This window comes from Lynx canadensis, chromosome B3 (genome assembly GCF_007474595.2).
Source record: "Lynx canadensis isolate LIC74 chromosome B3, mLynCan4.pri.v2, whole genome shotgun sequence".
Lineage (NCBI taxonomy): Eukaryota > Metazoa > Chordata > Mammalia > Carnivora > Felidae > Lynx > Lynx canadensis.
In genome coordinates, this window is record NC_044308.2 from 83,466,242 (window position 1) to 83,488,289 (window position 22,048).

At 43.7% G+C, this 22,048-nt stretch overlaps 1 long non-coding RNA gene across 1 annotated transcript in view; it reads right to left on the reverse strand.

Annotated features, from left to right (window-relative positions):
• Window positions 1-5,258: 5,258 nt before the first annotated feature.
• Window positions 5,259-22,048, reverse strand: part of LOC116738160 — an 84,871-nt gene continuing 68,081 nt past the window's right edge. Inside the window, exons 3-5 of the long non-coding RNA XR_004343803.1 lie at window positions 17,134-17,270; window positions 13,353-13,438; window positions 5,259-5,397 (exon numbers count right to left, since the gene is read on the reverse strand). This is a non-coding gene — a long non-coding RNA (uncharacterized LOC116738160). The remainder of the gene's footprint in view (window positions 5,398-13,352; window positions 13,439-17,133; window positions 17,271-22,048) is intronic.

A 22,048-nucleotide genomic window follows, 5' to 3' on the forward strand; every position in this document is an offset into this window, starting at 1 on the left:
TTCAGCCCTCATTTGCACATGCTCTTGACACCTGGTGTTTGGTGGCAGAAATGGCTGATAAAATTCCACACTGATTAATTTCATGTTTAATCTAACTGATACTTCTGTAGCCTTTGCAAATAACCTTTTTGAACAAAAACTGCAACGGCTCATTCCAAAGCCGATCAAAGAGGTATGCATGACTCACAGCCACTAAATAAACATTGATGCCTGATGGCAGTAATATGGCTATTTATATTCAGAGCCTGATTTAACCAGTGGCATTCCTGTAATAAGATAATAAGCATGAGCTGTTTACTAGAAAAAAAGGAGAGTCTGTGGTGCTGGTGTTCAATAAAATCTCTTAACAGGCAAATGAGTCTCTGAAATTGGTTGGCAAATACATCCAGAATGAGATGTGCTAATTAGTTGCTGTTACTGATTTTCTAAAATAAAGAGTTTAAACTTAAATTAGCCCTGAAATTTAGTACAATAAAAATGCTGGATGTATGATATCATGTTGAAAATCTTATAGATTATGCCTAATATATGTCCAGCAATACAATTAAGAAAAAAGAACTCTGCACCTAAATCATTAGAATTTAAACAGAGACTAAGAAGAGGTTTTAAACGGAGAAAATTATAAGCACAGATATTTGAATCTCAAGTTCGAGGGTTTTTTCTACTCAGAGAGCATCTGTAGGTGATCCTCTTGGCTATACTGGCAGAGAAATCTATTACCGCGAGCACTTTAATTTTTAAATAGAAAGAGCAAAGGAATGCAAGAATTATCCTAATAGCATTTGGATACCCTTTAAAAATAGATTAACCTATTCAGAACCAAGATCACAGAGATTCTAGGTAAGCACAGAGGAGACAATTGTCCGGATTCAGAAATAAATGATGAAAGCTTCAAGCTTTGAAGCCCCCCCCCCCCCCCCCCGCCCCAACACCTTCCAGCACTGTTTTTCCTCCACTTAAGTAAGAGCAGCGGGCACATGGTGCTTTGCTTCCTTTCTCCTTCTGCTATCACTCCATGCAGCCCCTTCCACGCTGCTCAGGATGCAGCTTCAAACCTCCATTTTCACTGCCTCCTTCACTGAGCCGGAAGGGTCTGCTTCTATCGGGACTTGGAGCCTCAACGAGTGAGATGATCTCAGGAGACGACCAAAGTATTTGTTTAAATCAAACATTGCATCTAAAAAAGATATGGCCACGTAACAAGAGGATTAAGGTTGTGTTTCCACTGTTGTTGTTGTTGTTTCCCAAAAAGCCAACGTGAATTCAGGAAACTGTTGCTTGCATTTGGCAGGTTGAGATAACGTTTGTTTTCCCAGAGCTCACGGTCATTCCTTGAGAGCCAGCTAGATGGGTAGATGTGAGTGCTGCACCCCAGAGCAGTACTGGTCCTAAAGTTAGCAATGAGTTAATTCAATCATTTGGTTCCTATTTATCCATAGTTAAACAGACAAAGGTTGCTTATTTATTTGCTTTAATTAACATGTTTAGTCTTTATCGGAGTAACTATAGTTGCCAGGGGTAACTGGTTATGTACATCTTTGTTTCCGTTTTACAGTGGGGCCCCCTGGCTCAGGTAGCAGTGTTTCCAGCTATTACTGAGACCTAAAATCACGGAGGATGGTGTCAGCCAGGCTAACACATAATTGAAATCATAAACAGAATTCTGAGTCGTGAAACCGGTGGTCTTGCCTATATTTTTCAAAACTATTAAAGTTCTCTTGAAACCAACTCTGGCTAGCTTAAGACCAAAGGGAATTTACTTGAAAGGATACTCATAACCTTACAAGATGTAAGACTGAACACCCACTCCTCAGAAGTCAAAAATCACACCAGTTCCAGAGACATGAAAACAAGAGTTTCTGGGCTCATTCTTCTATTTTTGTAGCCCAGCAACCAACACCTCCTGGTTCCTTTGTTTCTTTTTTTCAGATTCTATATTCTTAAACAAGAAAATCTGGTTGGTCCAGCGTGACTCACACAAATGACCTGAATAAATCAGTTATGACTAACAGAAGAGGGGGACAGGGTCGCATGGTATAGACATGGCTTCTGTGGAAGTCCTGAGAGACAGGAGGATGGTTGTCAGGTGGGCAGCAAACCCGGTCCTCTACCAGTGCTCCTCCAAGTACCAGTCCGTAGTTTGATGTCAGCTCAAGAGGGGGATAAAGAGCATGCATCAGAATGTAAGTCAGTGCACTGCTTACTTTATCAAGAAAGTCTGGCAATTAAAAAAACAAATGTCAGCTGAACTTAAAGCGTATGCTCAGTGACATTGGATTTACATTCTGATTCATTATTTCTTACCTCCTCTTGGACCAGTAGCAAAGAGTTTACTGATAGGCAACTGCCGGCGGACCACTCCTTGAGGAGAAGTCTCTTCTCTTCAGTCCTTGTCTGACTTTATGGGATGGCACCGGAGTCATCAAGAACAGAGGCTTTGAAGTTACCTGGGTTTCAGTTCTTGCTATGCCTAGTACCTGAATGACCTGGGGTAAATAAATACACCTGGCCTCATTTTCCTAATCTGCATGGGAGATAACAATACTACCACATTAATGGGGATTCTTTCCATCATAGGCAGCAGAAATTCAAATCATTAGGTTAAACCAGATGAAATTGTTCACATCTAATCTGAAAAAAATGGCAGTTTTATATGGTTCAAACCAATGATTTAAACAAAAAGAGATTTTATTGGTTTATGAAACTACAAAGCATAATAGTGGAGTAGGTAACATACACATCTGAATCTTTATATGAATAAAGAGAAACTCTGTCTTTTCCAGCAACCAGAATCAGATCATATGGTATATGAAATTCTAACTGGCCCTACTGGTCATTCTCCCAACCCCCAGCCCAATCACTATCGAAAAAGACACAAAGTTTCATGATGGGCCGAGCTTGAGTCACACACTTGGGATTAGTTGGGGGGGATTATGATTAACAGATTGGCAGACCTGTCAGATACACCCTTTCTGTTTTTTTGGTCATAACCCTAATGCCTAGCGCATAATAAGTGTCCCCAAATTAGGTAAACAAAATGATTAGGGAAGGGGGATTGTGTAGGCTCTCCAGTCTAAAGATGAGGCAGACAAAAGCAATTGAATTCCATAATAAATGCCTACGTCATACGGTTGTTGTAAAGATTAACTATGAACGTGGTACACATGGGGCAGGCCCTGACCTTTAATGGCACTTTTATCTATAGTATAGACCAGGTCAGGGTGGGAGCCCACATCTTCCATGCAGTGACTTGTACACAGGCACCCTGGTTTCTGGGTCGAAGGAATTAGCTAATAAGTGAACTCATGAATGACAATGAGAAATCTGGATCTACTATCTTCGTTTGGAAAATGTTCCTCATCCTATTGCAATTTTGATTTTGTCTGAAGTTTTCCTATGAATAACCAGACAAGAATGATACTAACAGCAGGACAAAAGCAAACAGGCACTAAATTACAACTGGAGGCATTTTAAAGACCTACATTAAGAAAACCTCCTAGAGTCTGGAAAACAAATCTTCCTCAGGGAAACTCAAAGAAAACAGGCTGGGTTTTTTTTGTTTGTTTGTTTGTTTGTTTTTGTCATAATTCTTTCTGGTGGAAGAAAAGGGACAGGTGACTTTTCAGGACCCTAGCACGGTCACCGGAACCATTTGTCGCTCACATTCCAATCCAAGTGAGGGCAAGGGAAGGGGGATGGGAGCAGAAGATACAATCAGAATGTTTGCCTTGGCAGGGTCCACAGAGCTCCTCTAGTCTAACCCCCTATTTTACTGAAGGAGGAACTGAGGCCTGGAGGAAGGAAGGGGCTTGCCTGAGGGTCACAGCTAGGCCCCTGGTAAGGGACAGAGCTGAGAACACATTTTTTTAGTCCATGTCCAGTATTCATCCTCCACACCACACCACAGGCAGTGGTGGCACAGCGTGAACCAATAGTGCCCCATCACCCATGACAGGTGGATGTTTCCCTAAGCATATAGGGAATGCAATATCTCAGTGAGAAACTAGTGAAGATCTTCTTGCAGTAAAGGGTCAAAAGATGGGGATTAATGTGCGCTGAGGAATAACCTGGCTCTTACTTTTGGTCACAAACCCCATGTAACTATACCTTTCCACCTGCCACCTGGAGAGAATCCAAAACGTGTACAATATTTCTTTCAAAAAGTGACATGTGTCAAGCAACCTGAGCAAATAACGAATTCAGTTATATAAAATGCAAGACACATGAATCTGACAAAGGATATCTGAGCCTCTTCTGAGCAGGAAAAATGTATATTTAGGTGCCAAAATATTGATTTTGTGGGTTTAGGAGGAGGACAGGCAGGTCATTTCCAATCGGGACTAATCCAAAAGCCAAGACGCATGCTCACTTGGAGGGCAAAAGCATCAAGTTCGTGGTGGACTATCAGTTACCCACCCAATAACAGTTCTCCTCTTCCTCACTGGCAGAGCTCCCATGTTGCCAGGACTGACAAAATGCCCAGTTTAAGTTTTTTTTATGACTATGTGAGATGTAAGTAAAAGACACTGAGGCTTTCTAGAAAGCCCCCTTTGAAGAGACTAACTCAGATGGCAGGCCCTTTCTCTTCCTCTTTCTATACCTTCTAGATGCTGATCAAATGGCTGGAGCTCTAGAAACCATGCTATAAACATGGGCTCAAGAGCCACACCAGGGATTTTGGAATGGTGAGCTGCAAAGACCTTAGGTCCCCCAAAAATCTCATGGCACCACCACATCGGTCCTACACTGCCCACTTCTGGACATCTTTTTTTTTTTTTTTTTTTTTTTGAGAGAGAGAGTGAGAGCACATGTGCATGAGAGCATGGGAGGGGTGGGGGCGGGGGAGAGGGGGAGAGGGGGAGAGGGGGAGAGGGGGAGAGAGGGAGAGAGGGAGAGAGGGAGAGAGGGAGAGAGGGAGAGAGAGAGAACACATCTTAAGTAGGTTCCACATCTAGCACTGAGCCCGAGGCAGGACTCCATCTCATGACCGTCAGATCATGACCTGAGCTGAAATCAAGAGTTGGAGGCTTAACTGACTAAGCCATCTTATTCGATGAGAGGGGAATAAAGATCTGTCTTGCTTAAACCAATTTTCAGATCGTCCAAGTACAGTTCCCAACTTATACAGTCACACAGCATGATTGTGGCAAAGCAAGTTCTTTAGCCCCTCTGTGTCTGTTTCTTCCTCTTTAAAATTGACTAAGAGTACTAACCAGATTTAATGAACATTTAATACAGTGTTTTAATATTCTGTTTACTGAAGCCCTGCAAAATTTTTGGAAATAGTCCAAAGGACTGAGGGGATACATACATGGGTTTCTGAATGTCACCAATGTTCAATCGAAATAGTTCCTCTTTCATTTGATTTTTATATTCAGTTTCCAAGTAAGATTTTATCTGGATAGAGAAAAAAATAATTTAAAGGCAAAATAATTTGAAAATCACTGGCATGAAAAAACATTTAGTACTTCATATGTGAGAAGGACACTTGGGGCATATCACTGCTCCTGAGATGATACTTCTCCAAACTTGCCAATGGATCTGATGATGCCAGTTTCATGCTTCTTGAAACCAATATCCCATACTTGTAGACCAGTCTAAGGAGCAGTCTGGGGCCACCAAGCAGTACAAAATGCCCTGATCCATGCAAGAATAAAATCAGTCACCCCCAATACCTTCAAGCTGCATTCTAACTCCCTGAAGACTAATGAGCTGGAGAGCTGTGGGCAGCTGTGCTCTGAGGTGTTACATAAAGACTGGAGGAATCTAGGGAGCTGAGTCCTTAAGGAAGGTATTTTGTTACTCAGTGGCTCTTGTTACCTCCCATAGTCCAGACCTCTCTAATCCATCAGATTTAATATACTTATTTATTCAAGGGTTCGGTAGTCTTCCACATGGGAAAAAGTTCCTAACTGGTTTTTTTGTTTGTTTGTTTTTTGTTTTTGTTTTTTGTTTTTTTTTTAGGAAGGGAAAGGGAGGAAAGGGAAGGAGGAAGAAGGAAAGAAACAGGAAAAGGGGAGGAGGGAAGGAAGGGAAGGAAGGAAAGGGAGGGGAGGCAAGGGAAGGCAAGGGAAGGCAAGGGAAGGCAAGGGAAGGCAAGGGAAGGGAAGGCAAGGGAAGGCAAGGGAAGGGAAGGCAAGGGAAGGGAAGGCAAGGGAAGGGAAGGCAAGGGAAGGGAAGGCAAGGCAAGGGAAGGGAAGGGAAGGCAAGGGAAGGGAAGGCAAGGGAAGGGAAGGCAAGGGAAGGGAAGGCAAGGGAAGGGAAGGAAGGAAGGAAGGCAAGGAAGGAAGGCAAGGAAGGAAGGCAAGGAAGGAAGGCAAGGAAGGAAGGCAAGGAAGGAAGGCAAGGAAGGAAGGCAAGGAAGGAAGGCAGGAAGGAAGGCAGGAAGGAAGGCAGGAAGGAAGTCCATCTCTGGGCCTTTCACACAACTTTGACTTCTAATCAGGCTCTGTCTTGGCAGAATATCTCACCTGGGACCTGGGGAAAGAGCTAAAGTACAAAGATCTTGGGGTCTTGGAAATCAGCAACTGTCTGGTTGAGCCCCCCACCCATCCACAGAAATCACTTCAGACCCTGAATCAAAAGTGATACACACAAGGCTCACTGATTATAGAGACTCCTATTCACACCATGCCACCTCAAATAATAAGCAGCAGCTGAGGGCTGAGGACCAGAGCCTGCTCAATCAGAGTCCCTGGAGCAATCCCAGACCCTGACTCCAAATTCTCCTTCCCAACTGACTCGATTTCAACTTTGACTTGCCAGCTAAGCTATAGCTGTCCTACTCAAGTCCTTGGCTCTGTTTCTCTGAACATGATCATTGCCCATCTATTCCTCTCACTTTGTTGGAGTCATGTCCCATTACTGAGCCCCAGACCTTTCATGAGCCCTGTTTTCACTTAACCCTTGCTCACTCTGCACACCATCTCCAGCCTACATATGTGCCCACTCAGACCACTCCAGCTGCCCAAATTTAGACTCTTCTGGAAATAGTCAATCTCTTTCTTTCTTTCTTTTTTCTTTTCTTTTCTTTTTTTCTCTTTTCAAACATCTCCACACATTCAAATAGATCATTCAAATAACAGATATCCTATTTGCATTGCGTCTCACCTCTTTCTTTTCCACCCCAAGTCCACCTTTGCAAATACATCCTTCTGAGTAGGTTTTTGAATGATGCTGAGGGAAATAAAAGAGGAAAGAGGACATTAAATTTTAAGAGGAAAAATTTAGAGAGTAAGAAGAGGAGATGGAAGGTGTCTGTTTCCTATCAGATTCAGTGAGGCAGATGGAAGTGCTAAAATTTGTCTTTTGGCCCTCAGCATCTATTTCTGCCTGTTTCTATGCTCCCCTCTGCATCACAGGGGTTGGGAGGCTTAAAACCTTATTTTCCTGACTCCTTTTCTGCTAGGGTTAAAAATTTTTTTTTTTTAAATGTTTATTTAGTTTGAGAGAGAGGGAGAGACAGAGCATCAGCAGGGGAGGGGCAGAAAGAGAGGGAGACACAGAATCCAAAGCAGGCTCCAGGCTCTGAGCTGTCAGCACAGAGCCCAACGCGGGGCTTGAACTCACGAACCTCGAGATCATGACCTGAGCTGAAGTTGGACACTTAACTTACTGAGTCACCCAGATGCCCCTCTGCTAGGGTTTTAGATATGATTTATCATCTGCCATTAAAATGTACTCATGTGTCATCTGGCATGCAGAAGGGAAGTGGAGATCATTCTTTCTGGGACAGCAGTGACTGATGAGCCTGTTCCCACAAACACAAGCTTTGGCAGTGGCCAGACTCCATGTTATACTTTCTAATGACCAGACTCAAGGGTAATGAGCAGTTGTCATGCTAGCCACAGTTTCCTGACCTCTGGTTAATTGTAGAGAGTAGATGAAAGAGAGAAAGAAGTCTTACTGGATTCAGTAAAGTGGATCAAGCCACATGCCCTCGGCAGGAAGAGCTCCAGCTACTTAACCTCTCTCTTCTCCCCACCCCACCCCCAAATAACTGAGACACTATTCCTTATAAATGAACTTTAATATAGATAGTATTGGAATAACTGCTATTTGCAGGATGCAAGTCTGGTTCAATGTTCAAAAGTCAATCCATGTAGTCAACCATATTAATGAAGAGGAAATTTCATGTGCCTGTATCAATTGATGCAGAAAAAACATTTGATAAAAATTCAATACCTATTTGCAATTAAAAAAAAACTCTCAGAAAACTAGGAACAGCAGTTTGATAAAGAATGCCGACAAAAAACCTATAGCTAGTATTATTTCTAATTGTAAAAGACTGAATGTTTTTCCCCAAAGATCAGGTACAAGGTAAAGATGTCGGCAAAAATGTATGCTCTCACCACTGCTATTCCTGTGATCTAGCCAGCTTAATAAAGCAAGAAAAGAAAATAGAGGCATACAGATAAGACAAAAGAACTAAAAATGTCCCTATTTGCAGATGCCATCATGGTCTACATAGAAAATCCTAAGGAATCTTAAAAAAACATTCTTCACACTACTAAGTTCAGCAAGATCGCAGATATAAGATCAACATACAAAAATCAGTTATAACAACAGAAAAATTAATTGTGCTTCTATATTCTTACAGTGAATTTGTGGAAACAAATTAAAAATACAGTACCATTTATAACTACTCAAAAAAATATAGCAATGGAGTGATGGCTGTTCACAGGTCTCTTGGCTGCTAGAGAGTCCCATTCTGAGATAAGACACCTCTCCACCCTGACTCTAGTAAAGAGGTCAGGAAACCTTGAGTAAGAGTGGAGGTACTAATTTCGGGCAGTTAATTACATTCTTTCAGCATCCATCTCCCTGAAGTTTTCACTGGGCAAATCCTTCAGGAGGACATCCCCATTAGCTATTCATTTTTCTTTCGCACTGACTGGAGAATGAAGTGACTGTTGGCGGTGTCACACAACTCGTTGAAATTCACCCCTGGGTGAAGTGATCCTCAAATAATTACCAAATGTAGTTCAGGTAACTGAATTAGTGAATTACATTGGCTCCTTTGAGATGAAAGGCTCTTTAGGAATGTGAAATACTTTGGTTCTTTGTTATTAATAACCTGAACAATGAAAGACCCCAAAGTAGTATTCAATATGCTCCAGGAATGGGCTGACTAAAATTAGAGAATGCAATTGATTTTCATTTTCCATACTTTTCATTTTCTATCCTTTTCATTTCAGTAGTCAGGACTGAATACCACAAGTCATCAAATCCTCTCTGATGTTAATAAGGCATCAACTACAGAACTCTGAGAAGAGAAAAATTCAGCCAAAGTGTGGCAAGCAGGTGGTTCTCCTTTCTATGATTTATTACCATTTCCTCTCACTCACCCTGTTACAATACTCTGTGGGTGAAAACTTCCTACATCCTACCGGCTTTCATTTTCTTCTGCCTTAGTCTAATTTTCCAAAATTAAGGGTCTCAATTACTCTCCCACCCTTCAGGCAAACAATTGCACCCATGACTTGTGCCCAGCAAAGAAAAGTAGAATGCCCTCAGCTTAGTGCTCTGCCCTGGGTATGAAGAAGACAGAAGCATAGAGGCAAATCCCCGGCAGACAGCTTGACCTTGGGGCTGGAGGAATGGGAAGTGGTAGGGAGAGGGCTTAGGGCTGGCAAATGAAACCCCACCCTATCTGAGGTCGGTAGAGAGCTGCAAAAGGTGGAGATGCTGGACCCTACTCCTGCTAGACAGGGGTGTCCTCCATTTACTGAATTAGATCTACAGTTCCTCATTTTCAGTTTTCATTTTTATTTTTTTTTTAATTTTTTTTTTTAATGTTTACTTATTTTTGAGAGACAGAGACACAGACAGAGCCCGAGCAGGGGAGGGCAGAGGGAGAGGGAGGCAGAGAATCTGAAGCAGTCTCCAGGCCCTGACCTGTCAGCACAGAGCCTGATGGAGGGCTCAAACCCACAAGCCACAAGATCATGACCTAAACCGAAGTTGGACACCCAACCAGCCGAGCCACCCAGGCATCCCTCAGTTTTGGTTTTTAAAGCATTGAGGGCTTTTCTATTTCTCTTCCTTGCTTTCAAAATATCCTTTTTTTTTTTAAGTTTATATACTTATTTTGAGAGATACAGAGAGCATAAACAGGGGAGGTGCAGAGAGAGAGAGGGAGAGAGAGAATCCCAAGCAGGCTCCACGCTCCGTGCACAGCCCAATGTGGGGCTTGATCTCACAACCTGAGCCAGTATCAAGAGTAGGACCCTTGACTGACTGAGCCACCCACGCACCCCTCAAAATATCTTTTTAAGTGTAATTTATTCGGTTGGAATTGGAATAGGTAATACACTCACATCGTTCAGAAGTCAAAGGCATATAATTTTATACAGTGATGCCTCCCTTCCACACACATGCTCTAGCCTTCCAGTTCCTCTCCAGAGGCTTCAGTATCACTGATTTCCTACTTTTCCTTTCAGAAACATACAAGTAAACTTGCGCAAAGCACCTCCCACCATCTTCTGTTTACACAAATAGTAACTTACTATTCTGTTCCATTCCTTACTTTTACTTAGTATGTATCAGAGATCACACAAGTAACAAAGAGCTCCTCAATCCTCCCCCACGACAAGTAGTAACCCATTATATTAACATAGGACCATTTGTCTAACCATCAGTGGTTATTTCTCTCCCGTTGGTGATCATTTCCACTATTTCCAATTTTTTGATGCTACAAATAACGCTGCAATGAATAATCTTGTTCAATAAGGGATTCCCACATCGAGGAATATGTCTGTAATTTAAAAGAATTGCTACTAATAGAATTAGTACAAATAATTCATATAATTTCTGAATCAAAGATTATACATATTTGTAATTTTGATAGATAACTTCCAAAGTGCCAATCTATGTCACCTAACACAATATCCTTTACCCACGTTTGTAGTGTGCTGTTGGTCTTTTTCTTACTGGCTATGTAGGAACAAGTTGCAGATACGTTTCCCAATTTGTCCATTGACTTTTGACACCACTTATGGTTGTTTTTGCATGCATAGTTTTAAAAACATGGTTGAATTTTTCAATCTTTTATTTTATATCTGCTATAATTTATGTCATATTTTAAAAGGTTTTTTTCGGGGGTGCCTGGGTGGCTCAGTCAGTTAAGTATCTGACTTCAGCTCAGGTCATGATCTCTTGGTTTGTGAGTTCAAGCCCTGCGTCAGGCTCTGTCTTGACAGCTCAGAGCCTGGAGCCTGCTTCAGATTCTGTGTCTCCCTGTCTCTCTGCCTGTCCCCTGCTCCTGCACGCTCGCTCGCGCTCTCTCTCTCTCTCAAAAATAAATAAACATTAAAAAAATTTTAAGTTTTCTTTGGTCATAAATTACAAGAATATAGTCCATATTTCTTTTCATATTTTTGTGATTTCACATTTTTATATTTAAAATCTTTGACCCATTCAGAATTTCTTTGGTAAAGTGTGAGGTATGGTTTCAAATTTATTTATGTATTTATTATTATAGCTGGCTACCATGTTGTCCAAACAGCATTGACAAAACATCTAGTTTTCCTCAGTGATTTGAAATGAGACTTTTATTATATGTTAAATCCCCCTATGTTTAGGGCTCTACTTCTCGATATTGATTCTGTTTCATTTCTCTCTTCATGAGCCAGTGGTACCCTATTTTAATTTTTTAGAATTTAACTATAATCAGCAAGGGAAAATAAAAGCAAAAATGAACTACTGGGACCTCATCAAGGTAAAAAGCTTCTGCACAGCAAAGGAAACAATCGGCAAAACTAAAAGGCAACTAATGGAATGGGAGAAGATATTTGCAAATGACATATCAGATAAAGGGTTGGCATCTAAAATCTATAAATAACTTACCAAACCAATACCCCAAAAAACAAAAAATCCAGTGAAGAAATGGGCAGAAGACTTTTCCAAAGAAGATATCCAAATGACTAACAGACACATGAACAAATGCTCAATCAACATCACTCATCATCAGGGAAATACAAATCAAAACCATAATGAGATACGACCTCACACCCGTCAGAATGGCTAAAATTAACAACTCAGGAAACAACAGATGTTGGTGAGGATGTGAAAAAGGGCAACCCTCTTACACTGTTGGTGGGAATGCAAACTGGTGCAGCCACTCTGGAGAAAAGTGTGGTGGCTCCTCAAAAAATTAAAAATAGAACTACCCTATGACCCAGCAATTACACTACTAGGAATTTATCCAAAGGATACAAAAATGCTGATTCAAAGGGGCACATGCACCAATTTTTACAGCAGCACTATCAACAGTAGCCAAATTATGGAAAGAGCCCAAATATCCACCAGCTGACGAATGGATTAAGAAGATGTGGTGTGTATGTGTATATATATATATATATATATATATATATATATATATATACACATACACAATGGAATACTGCTCAGCAATGAAAAAGAATGAAATCTCACCATTTGCAACAACACGGATGGAACTGGAGGGTATGATGTTAAATGAAATAAGTTAGTCGGAGAAAGACAGATACCATATGATATTACTCATATGTGGAATTTGAGAAACTTAACAGATGAACATAAGGGAAGTGAAGGAAAAATAAGATAAAAACAGAGAGGGAGGCAAACCAGAAGAGACTTAAGTACAGAGAACAAACTGAGGGTTGATAGGGGTGGGTTAAATGGGTGACTGGCATTAAGGAGGGTGCTTTTTGGGATGAGCACTGGGTGTCATACATAAGAGATGAAATCACTGGTTCTACTCCTGAAGCTAAAACTACACTGTATGTTAACTTGAGAATAAAAAAAAAGAAAAAAAAACAAAACAAAGTGAACTATAATTAATTGTACTTCAATTTTTAAAGCTTTACTTATGTATCTCCCCAAAGAGACTTTCCTTTGGGTCAGTGATCCAATGGAAATGAGGTTTCTTCTCTGGGTCTTATAACTTTGTTTACTTTCCCTCAAATAGCTCAAGACCAATTTTTTCTTAATCTTCCAGAAAAAGAAATTTTGCTTCTACCATCTGAGTGGCATAGTCAAATACATGAAATAACCTTGGGCCTCTAAGGAGAAGGCCACGGGAATACCGTATTTTACTTTTCCAAATCCTAGTGCATGACAAGAACTCGGACAACATGCTCTTTTGTTTCGAAGGCCATCACTTTAAAATCAAGTTATAATTGACCAATATTTATGATATGGCAAGTTGTTTCAGTTAGGATGCTTTTGGCCTCAAGCCAGAGAAACAGATTCAAGCATCTTTAAACAATAAGGAAATGCATTCATTGCAATAATTGTAATTCTTAAGGGGCAGAGAGCTGGGTAGGCAGTTTCAGTGGCCCAGCTATGTGATTACAGATCTAGGCTCTTACCGTCTTTCTGCTCTGCCATCCTCAGGCTTCAACTCCTTCTCAAGGTGATGGCAAGATGGCTTCAATATTTCCAGACATGACAAGACCTTGAGAAAGAAGAGACAACATCTCTTTTGTTCGCTTAGGAGCAAGAAAACATTTCTCAAAAGTCTCCCGTGTCTCATTGGCCAGGATTGGGTGACATGCCCATCCCTGAATCAACCTCTGGCAACAGGAATGTGATTACCTTCAGGCCCATCAGACCCACCCTTGGCCTGGGGAAGGGTGAGTTTCGTCTAAGGCACATTGCTGCTTAGAAGAATACATCTACTGCACGAAACCTGGATTCGAGTAGTAATGGAAACAGGTCATTGGTGCTGATAATGCTTATCATGAAAAGTGCTATGTATGTAATTTACAGGTGCGATGGGGGTTCTAAAGAATGAGCAACTTCAAGGGGGAAGGGTAGAATAAACAGGGAATATTCCAGCTGAGCTTTAAAAGTCAAGCAGGTCATGGAGGAAGAACAGCCAGGCAGGAGAGACACTGTACAAAGGACAGAGAGGGCATTGGGCTGGCACACTGAGGTTCTGTCAAGCTATTGAATTTGATGAGGAGCCGCTGCTTTACCCAAGGCACACCTGAGGGGAAGCTTTGGGCTAGACGGCAACCTCAGTTTGCACCCTTTCAGAGATGTCATCAGTGGATACCATCCCTAAGAAGTTCTGGCAGCAGTTAAATTGTGGCAAGCACAAATAGCAAATCATTAATTAACCTTCTAAGGTCACAGACCGCATCTCAGAGACCACTATGTCTCTTCTCTCACTTCGCAATCAAGCTCCTTGCAAAAAGATACCCACACTAACAATCTTCTCACTTTCATTCAATCCTCAACCCCAACCCAAGGATGTTAAGGACATGCGGTTGCTCCTGCTAAGGTCACCAGTGGCCTCAATAATTGCAAGACACAAAACAGAATAAAACCAACAACATGGGGTGCCTGGATGGCTCAGTCGGTTAAGCGGCCGACTCTTGATTCCGGCTCAGGTCACGATCTACCGGTTCGTGAGATCAAATCCCACATCAGGTTCTACAATGACAGCCTGATGCCGGGAGGCTGCTTGGGATCCCTCTCTCCCTCTCTCTCTCCACCCCTCCCCTGCTCCCATGCATTTTCTCTCTCAAAATAAATAAACTTAAAAAAAAAAAAAAAAACCACCGCCAACAAAAAGACTCCTTCACATTCTACCTTGTCACCATACTGAACTATTTATAATTCACTAATTACATTGATCAACATCTTTAGGGACCAAGGCAGGGAAAATATGCTTTCTTTCTCCCACTTCTGTGTAAAATTCAAATTTAAAACTATCTTAAATCATATTTGTTCCACAAAGACTTCATTTTTTTGAAGTATCAAATTCTTTCAAAAACAAAATCAGTCTCTCTCCCTCTCAGTACCCCTGTTTGTTGCTTATTTAAGCACACAAATGGTCCACCAGTAGAGTAATCCAACAACGAACACATTTGCATCTTGTTTGTACTGGGTTGAACGGTGTTCCCCAAAAAAGTATAACCACCCAGAACCTCAGAATGTAAACTTATTTGGCCTTTGCAGATGTAATTAAGGTAAAGGTCTTCAGGTGAGATCATCCTGGATTAGGGAGAGCCCTACGTCCAACGACAAGTCCTTATAAGAGACGGAAACAGAGAATTGTAAGCCATGTAACACCATGTGAAGACAAAGGCAGAGAATGGAGCAATGTATCTACAAGCCAAGGAACACCAAGAATTACTGACAGCCACCAGAAGATAGGAGAGAAGCATGGAACAGATTCTCCCACAGAGCCTCCGGCAGAAGCCAACACTGCTGCCCCTTTTATCTCAGACTTCTGGCCTCCAGAGCTGTGAGAAAATACACTTCTGTTATTTCAAGTCATCCAGCTTGTGGTAATTTGTTACATCAAGGGCAAGGCATTCTTGCAACCCATACTCATGCTTGCAGACACCTCGTGCACGCGCACACACACACACACACACACGGCATATTGCTCACACTTGTCCAGAAAGATCAATGGCCCAATTGCCCAGGAACCAAGGCCTAAGCCCATTTCCCCACTAGCTGGGTTTCCAGAGAGCCAAAACCCCTTCCCAGTATTTAATGGGCTCACTTCCCCCCAACATTTACATACCCAGCTCACCAAGGAATGGCTAAAGGAGACTAGGTGCCTTGAGTGGGGACACAGGGTTACTGCCAGGGTCCCCATCACTACTCAGTAACTGTGAATGAGTAGACCATATGAATAAATGGGGCCGCTGGGGGGGGCCCCTGGGTGGTTTGACCAGCCTTAGGATAAAGTCAAAACATTTTGTTCTGGAGTCTCAGACGTCCACAGAAAAGGCCTGAGGCAGAGGCAAACCAGAACACGGGATCTCTCCTCCCTGGAAAGTTAACCTTCCACCCTCACCCACCCCTTTCCCAATTCTCCCCTCACCCTGTGAAAGCTCCCAGCCAGCCCAGGCAGTGACCCACCCACTCCAGCTTACTTCCCATTCGTTTCACTCAGTCATTCAACAAACATCCACAGGCACCTACTGTGTGTCAGTCACGGTGCCAGGCCCTGGAGATCCAGGGATGCCAGGCACCGCCTGCTTGCCAGACCCCGCCGGGGAGAGTGTAGGAGCCTCCCTCTGCTCCTCTCATTCCAGGCACGCTCCACACAAGGCCCTCTCTTCAGAGAACCATGGCTTCTCCATTTCTTCTTTCAGAGGCCTCCCCCTGGTGCAGGAGCAGTGGCTCAGAAAATCTGTCTTTTCAGTTGCATTATAGGATTTTTTTTTTTTTTTAAAGCAGCAGCAGCAGCAGGGGCAGCGCCTTACCTTCCAAGAAGCCTGTGGCTTAGGCTAATATTTACATGTATTTGCATTTCCTTTGTACACAAGGATGGGGAAAGGGTGGGGAAGGGAGTTTTGCCAAAGAAGGAACAGGCACCCTGAGCCAATCCTCAAAGTACTATTGCAGTTGCCAATTGAAAATCAAGAAGCAACTTGTTTAGCTAAAACTCAGGTGATTTCTATCATTCCCGCCCTGGCTCTCCTCCCCGCTGCAAACTCCTGGCTCCTCAGCTGGCCTGTGTATCTGTTCGAGTCAGGTGTGGGCGAGCTCTATTTTGTCTTGGTCTTACATGCACTGGAAATTGTCTTTCTCCCCTAATTCTTCAGGTTTTGGTCATTTTCAGAGAACTCTGTGGGCACCCTCTGGTGGCTGACTGAAAATTTTACCTGCAAAAGTTGCAGTTTAGCAGGATGTTGCAGGCTCTCTTTTTGCAGTCACGCTCTTTGGTTGGAGGTTAGAAGCTATAAGCTTATTTGCTGTTCTTTGTACTACGTCTTTCCTCACACGATACTTGAGCTGGAGGCCAGGACAGTAGCTCTGCCCGCTCCGGAGGAAAGACACTTTACAGAAAGGGCAGAGCAGGGGCGTCTGGGTGGCTCAGGTCATGATCTCTGTGGGTTCGTGAGTTTGAGCCCTGCGTCAGGCTTTGTGCTGCCAGCTCAGAGCCCGAAGCCTGCTTCGGATTCTGTGTCTCCCTCTCTCTCTGCTCCTCCCCCGCTTGCGCTCTGCCTCTCTCTCTCAAAAATAAATAAAGATTAAAAAAATTTTTTTTGGAAAGGAAAGGAAAGCAAGCAAGCAAGGGAGGGCAGAGCAAAGAAATGGCATGAATTGTGCTTTGCAGTTTTTCCAGGTCAGCCCAGGTGAGGAGGATGAGGGCAGCCTTCTTTGGGCTCTCAGAGGACTCACCTCAGAGGAAAACTCACTGTATCTCAAGGGCAGGCCAGGCTCCTGGAACGGTTCTCTTCCCAGAACTCCTGCTCCTCCACCAGTCCAAGGGGCAACCATTCCTGAGAATCTTCCTGATCTTCAGAGAAGGGCTGGGGCTGAAAGGAGGGAGGAGTAGAAGCGGGAAGAACTGTCCACCTGAGGATGACCACTCTCAGGCCTTAAAATCAGAAGATCTGACGAGCATTGCTGTTCTGTCAACACAATAAATACCACCACCTGATATTCCTTAGCTCTTTCTCCAAGGATTTCATTAGCCTCAGGTCACTTCCCAAAACCAGTTCATGTTACCTTCATTTTATAAAAAGAGGCCCCAGGAGGTTAACTACTAATGTGACTTTCTGCAGCTTGTCAGCATGGGCCAAGATGGTGTCTTCTCTCCTGCCTGCTGGTGTTCTGGAATATTTACCACTAGCTGCTGTGGGTCTCAGCCACATCCCACCCCTGAGTCTATCAAAGCAAGCCACCCAGGAACAGGCAAATCGTGATGAGGCCTTTGTAAGGCAAGATCTTAATTTAAGGAAGGGTATACTTGAGGCACAGGAGAATGGCAATATCGCAAGTGGGTTCCAGAAGCTGGAAGGACAACCAGGTTGCTCAGATTCCAGACTCCTTCGTCTTAGGCCTAAGTCACATCATTAACTGGGAAGAAAAGAAGCGTTGTCTACCAGAAACAATCCTCTTTATTGCTGCCATTTTTCATTTGCTTTCTTTCCACAACCAGGCCCCAGGGCAGAAGGGAAGCCCCGCTCCCGGTGAGCCATCAGTCACCCCACACTGGCCGTGGCAGCCCTGTTCTGCCCAGCTGGGTCTGAGAATGCCGCTGGGGGCAGTGGGAGGGGAATAATGTCTTTGGTGGACAGCCTCGAAGCTAAGATAAGACTGGGACAGAGCAGAAAACAAAGAAGTCCGTGTGACCACAAGGTCAGGGAACAGACAGCTCAACTACCCACAGAGCCACCCGCCCAGAGGCAGGGCAGTCAGGGATCTCCTGCTAAATCTGAACTGAGCTCATGGATTTCTCCCTCTAGCTAGTGCTTCCAGCAGAATGCAAATATTGTTACTGTAGGCCCCAAACACTCACGCAGGGATGGAGAAGGCATCTTGATCATCACAGCTGAGGGAGTGCTCCCTAAGTGCAGCCACCTCCCACTCTAAACCCTTCATCTAGGGGCGCCTGGGTGGCTAAGTCGATTGAGCAGCTGACTTTGGCTCAGGTCATGATCTCACAGTTCATGAGTTCGAGCCCCGCGTCAGGCTTGCTGCTGTCAGCACGGAGCCTGCTTCAGATCCTCTGTCACCCCCTCTCTCTGCCTCTTCCCTGCTTGTGCTCTATCAAAAATAAATTAACATTAAAAAAATATATTTAAACCCTTCACCTAGATGAATTCATTAGTCTCCATGACAGCCAAATAAAGGAGGTGCATGCTGTTATTACCCCCCCAGAAAAGGACACCACGACACAGAGATTCTTGCCCCACGTCATGCATATTGTCGCTGGTGGAGTCAGGATTCAAACCCAGCCGCCTGGCTCCAGAGCCTGTTCTCTTCAACCGCTTCATCCCACCGTTTCCCTACGTGTGTGTCAGGGGCTCCTTTATCCTTCACAAAAGCTGCACATCGTATGCACTGCTATCTCCATTTTACTGATGAGAAAATGGAGTCATAGAGGCGTTAAACAGGGTTACACAGGCAGCAAGGGGCAGAGTCAGAATTTGAATCTAGGCAGCTAGACTCCTGAACCCCAGCTCTAACCATCACATTCTACCACCTCCCTCTAAGCGAGGGCAATTCTCCAAAGCTTCCGCTCATTGCATTTTGCAGATTTCCTCCTAGACAGTGGCAAGCACCACCCTTGGCTTTGGGGCTGGCCCTGAAGCCCAGGGAGTAGCCCTCCTCCCCTCCTAAAGGCAGATCGGAAAAGGCTCCTCCCTGTCTGCACACTGCTCCAGGGATGGGCTCATTGCCTCATGCCTCTGACTGGCTAGGCAATATCAGTCTTGATTCTGTCCAGGTCACCCAGGGTTTACTCTGGGGCTTCCAGCCCTGGGAAAGTATCTCACTCTTCCTTACCCAGATTATTCCAATTTCCCTGGAAGCCCAAATATTTATTTTATGGGACATAAAGGCAAATTCAGCTCCTCTACTGGGTATCAGGCTCCCCAGGGCCCCCCTGAGGCAGCCACTTAGGAAATTGGGGAATGAGTAGGTCAGTCACAGTCCTGCTCCTGAGCTGAGGGGCCAGCACTCATAGGGCATTACTAGGTTTTACTTTTCTGATTAAGAAATGTCTTAAGCAAATTCTTCTCCTTTCTAATTGATCATGTATTTGGCTACCTTCCAAAATTGACACTGGCCTTCGTCTTCTAAGGTTTGTGTTCTGCTGAGTTGGGCAGTTGAGTTTTATCAAACAGGATCAACGCCGTGATATCAACTTCAAATTGCCAGGTACCCTTGCTGGATGTCTTCCATTTGTCCCTCCATATCTCCCTTCACACTTCCCCCAGGGTGCTGACCTATAAGGACAATATCAATAGGTTCCTTGTCCTCAGGCTTTCATTGGTTTCATCCAGTTGGAGGTCACTGGCAGTAAATAAGTAGGCAGGAGGAGAGAGAGGTCAGAGTGTTTATCCTGCCAGCTTACCTTGAGTTATCTGAGTGCCTCTATGGAGGCCATAACATATATTTATACTCCTGTATCCATTGGTAACAACTTACCTCAAACAGTAACTTAAAACAATAACAATCACTTATTTTATTGATGAACCTACAATTTGGATGAGGCTTAGAGAGGCAACTCAACTCTCTTCCGTGTGGAATAGGCCAGGGCAGGGTGACTGGGGCTAGAGAATCCACTTCCAAGATGCCTAGCAAGTTGGTGCTGGTTATCATCTGATCATCTGGGGGAACTTAGTCAGGGCTGCTAACAGAGACCTTTAGTTCTCCAGAAGGGCCTCTCCTTGGGGCTGTTAGACTTCCTCCCAGCAAAGTGAGTGGTCCAAGAGGAAAGTAATGGCAGCTCCCAGTCTCTTAAGGCCCGGGCCCAGAAACTGGGACAACATCACTTCCACCATGATCTTGGTCAAAGCAGTCACAGAGACCCCTCTGATTCAAGAGGAGAGAACACAGACCTCACTTTTGATGAAAGGACTATCAAAGAATTTTAGACTGTCTTTAATCCACCATGGTTTATAAGTGGTCTCTCCTACAGCTACCTTTCCAGGGTCCAATAACTGCTCTCTCCCCTTGCTCCATCAGGCCAGGAGTGGAACACCTGGCTCCTTGTTAGTGCCTGTCCCAAGGAGTGTCCGTGGTTTGATTCACCTCTACCCTGATCACACGTTTGTAATAGCCTCTTTATTAAACTCCACCTCAAAATATCCAGCTTGAGTGTACCCAGGGATGTGCCTGGACCCTGGCAATATTTCTCTGCCAAGTGCCTACTTGACCCCAACAGGAATATTCTGTGAGACCACCCTCCTCAAAACCTCTCCTCCTAACTCCAACCAACCCCCAAACTCCCCATACTCCAATAGCCTCTCAACTTTACCTATCACTTTCCTTCTGGCCCTTGGAAGACCTCAGCTCAGTCAATAAGAGCTGGCTAGCTTATCAAAATAATCCATGCTTCCATGCTTCTAGGGTGCTCATGATTCACACATACCTCACCCAGGAAAATGTTTATACTATTATACTTCCTCAAGAGTCAAATCTTAACCCAAACTCTTAAATTCTATGTTCATAAACATAGAAATTTGTGAACCTCCAAATAGGCTAATAAAGGGGTCTGTCTTTTGGTCAGGCTAGCCTTTCAGATCTCCTCAAACCACACAAAAAACTTCCAAATCTTCCTACCTGCAGCCTTCTAAAGTTTGCCTTAACCTTGATTTCCCATGCAGAGCCTGAAGATCTATTTTACTTCTTTCGGCTTTTTCCTGGTAACTCTCATGCCTCCAGTGGGGGACCTATAACTGATTAAGTCCAGAGCCATGGCAAAAGGGCATCTTGACTGCCCCCATGCCTCATCTCATTCAAAGACAAGTGTATCACCAGCAAGTGAAGAGGAACAAAGTTGGTCCTTCTATGACACTGCAAAAGATAGCATTTTCTGGATTCTTATCTGGAACTCCAGTAATTATGGTATCTGTCATTAACTTATTCAGCAGAACTGAGAAAGGCAGTACGAAACTATTTCTGAAGCACTTTCTTCACTTCTAGTACTTTCAACACTTTTCATTAATTCATTCACTGAAGAAATATTTATTTGAACACTTGCTGTATGTGATAGGCAATGTACTAAGCATTGGGAATCAATGATGAGCAAAAACAAACTGAATGGAAGATACGTCACTCAAAGAATTTCACAAATAAATGTGAAATAACAAATTATGATACCTTTTTCCTTGTATTATGAGTGTGCATAATAAGGAGACTGTCATCATCAGGGGGGTCAGGGATAAATATCCATCACTCTTAAATCCCACTGATGCTCCCATCCTCCACCAAACTCATCCCCACCCTGGGATAACCATGGAACAGCTCAAATGGAAGGGTTAGTCCCTGTTTCTTATAGCTCTGACCTGTAAGTGCTAGGGACTTCCACCTACAGCAGCCCTGTCAGCTTCCCAGTCCAACCCACCCACCCTAGGAGATATCAGGAGCCCAGGGACACCACTCCCATCAGTGGGAGGGGCCTGGAGTGGGCCTTAGTCGGAGTCTTCTTCTAAAGCAGAGTGAAATGTGTTTCATGGTGGCATGGTCAGGTCTTCTAGGAACCTACCTATTGCCATGCCAAGCTGCCCAAGGAATCTCTACCACAGAGTCCCAGCCCCATTTACCAGGATGCCTCAAAGGCAATGTTGCCGGAGATGTCGGT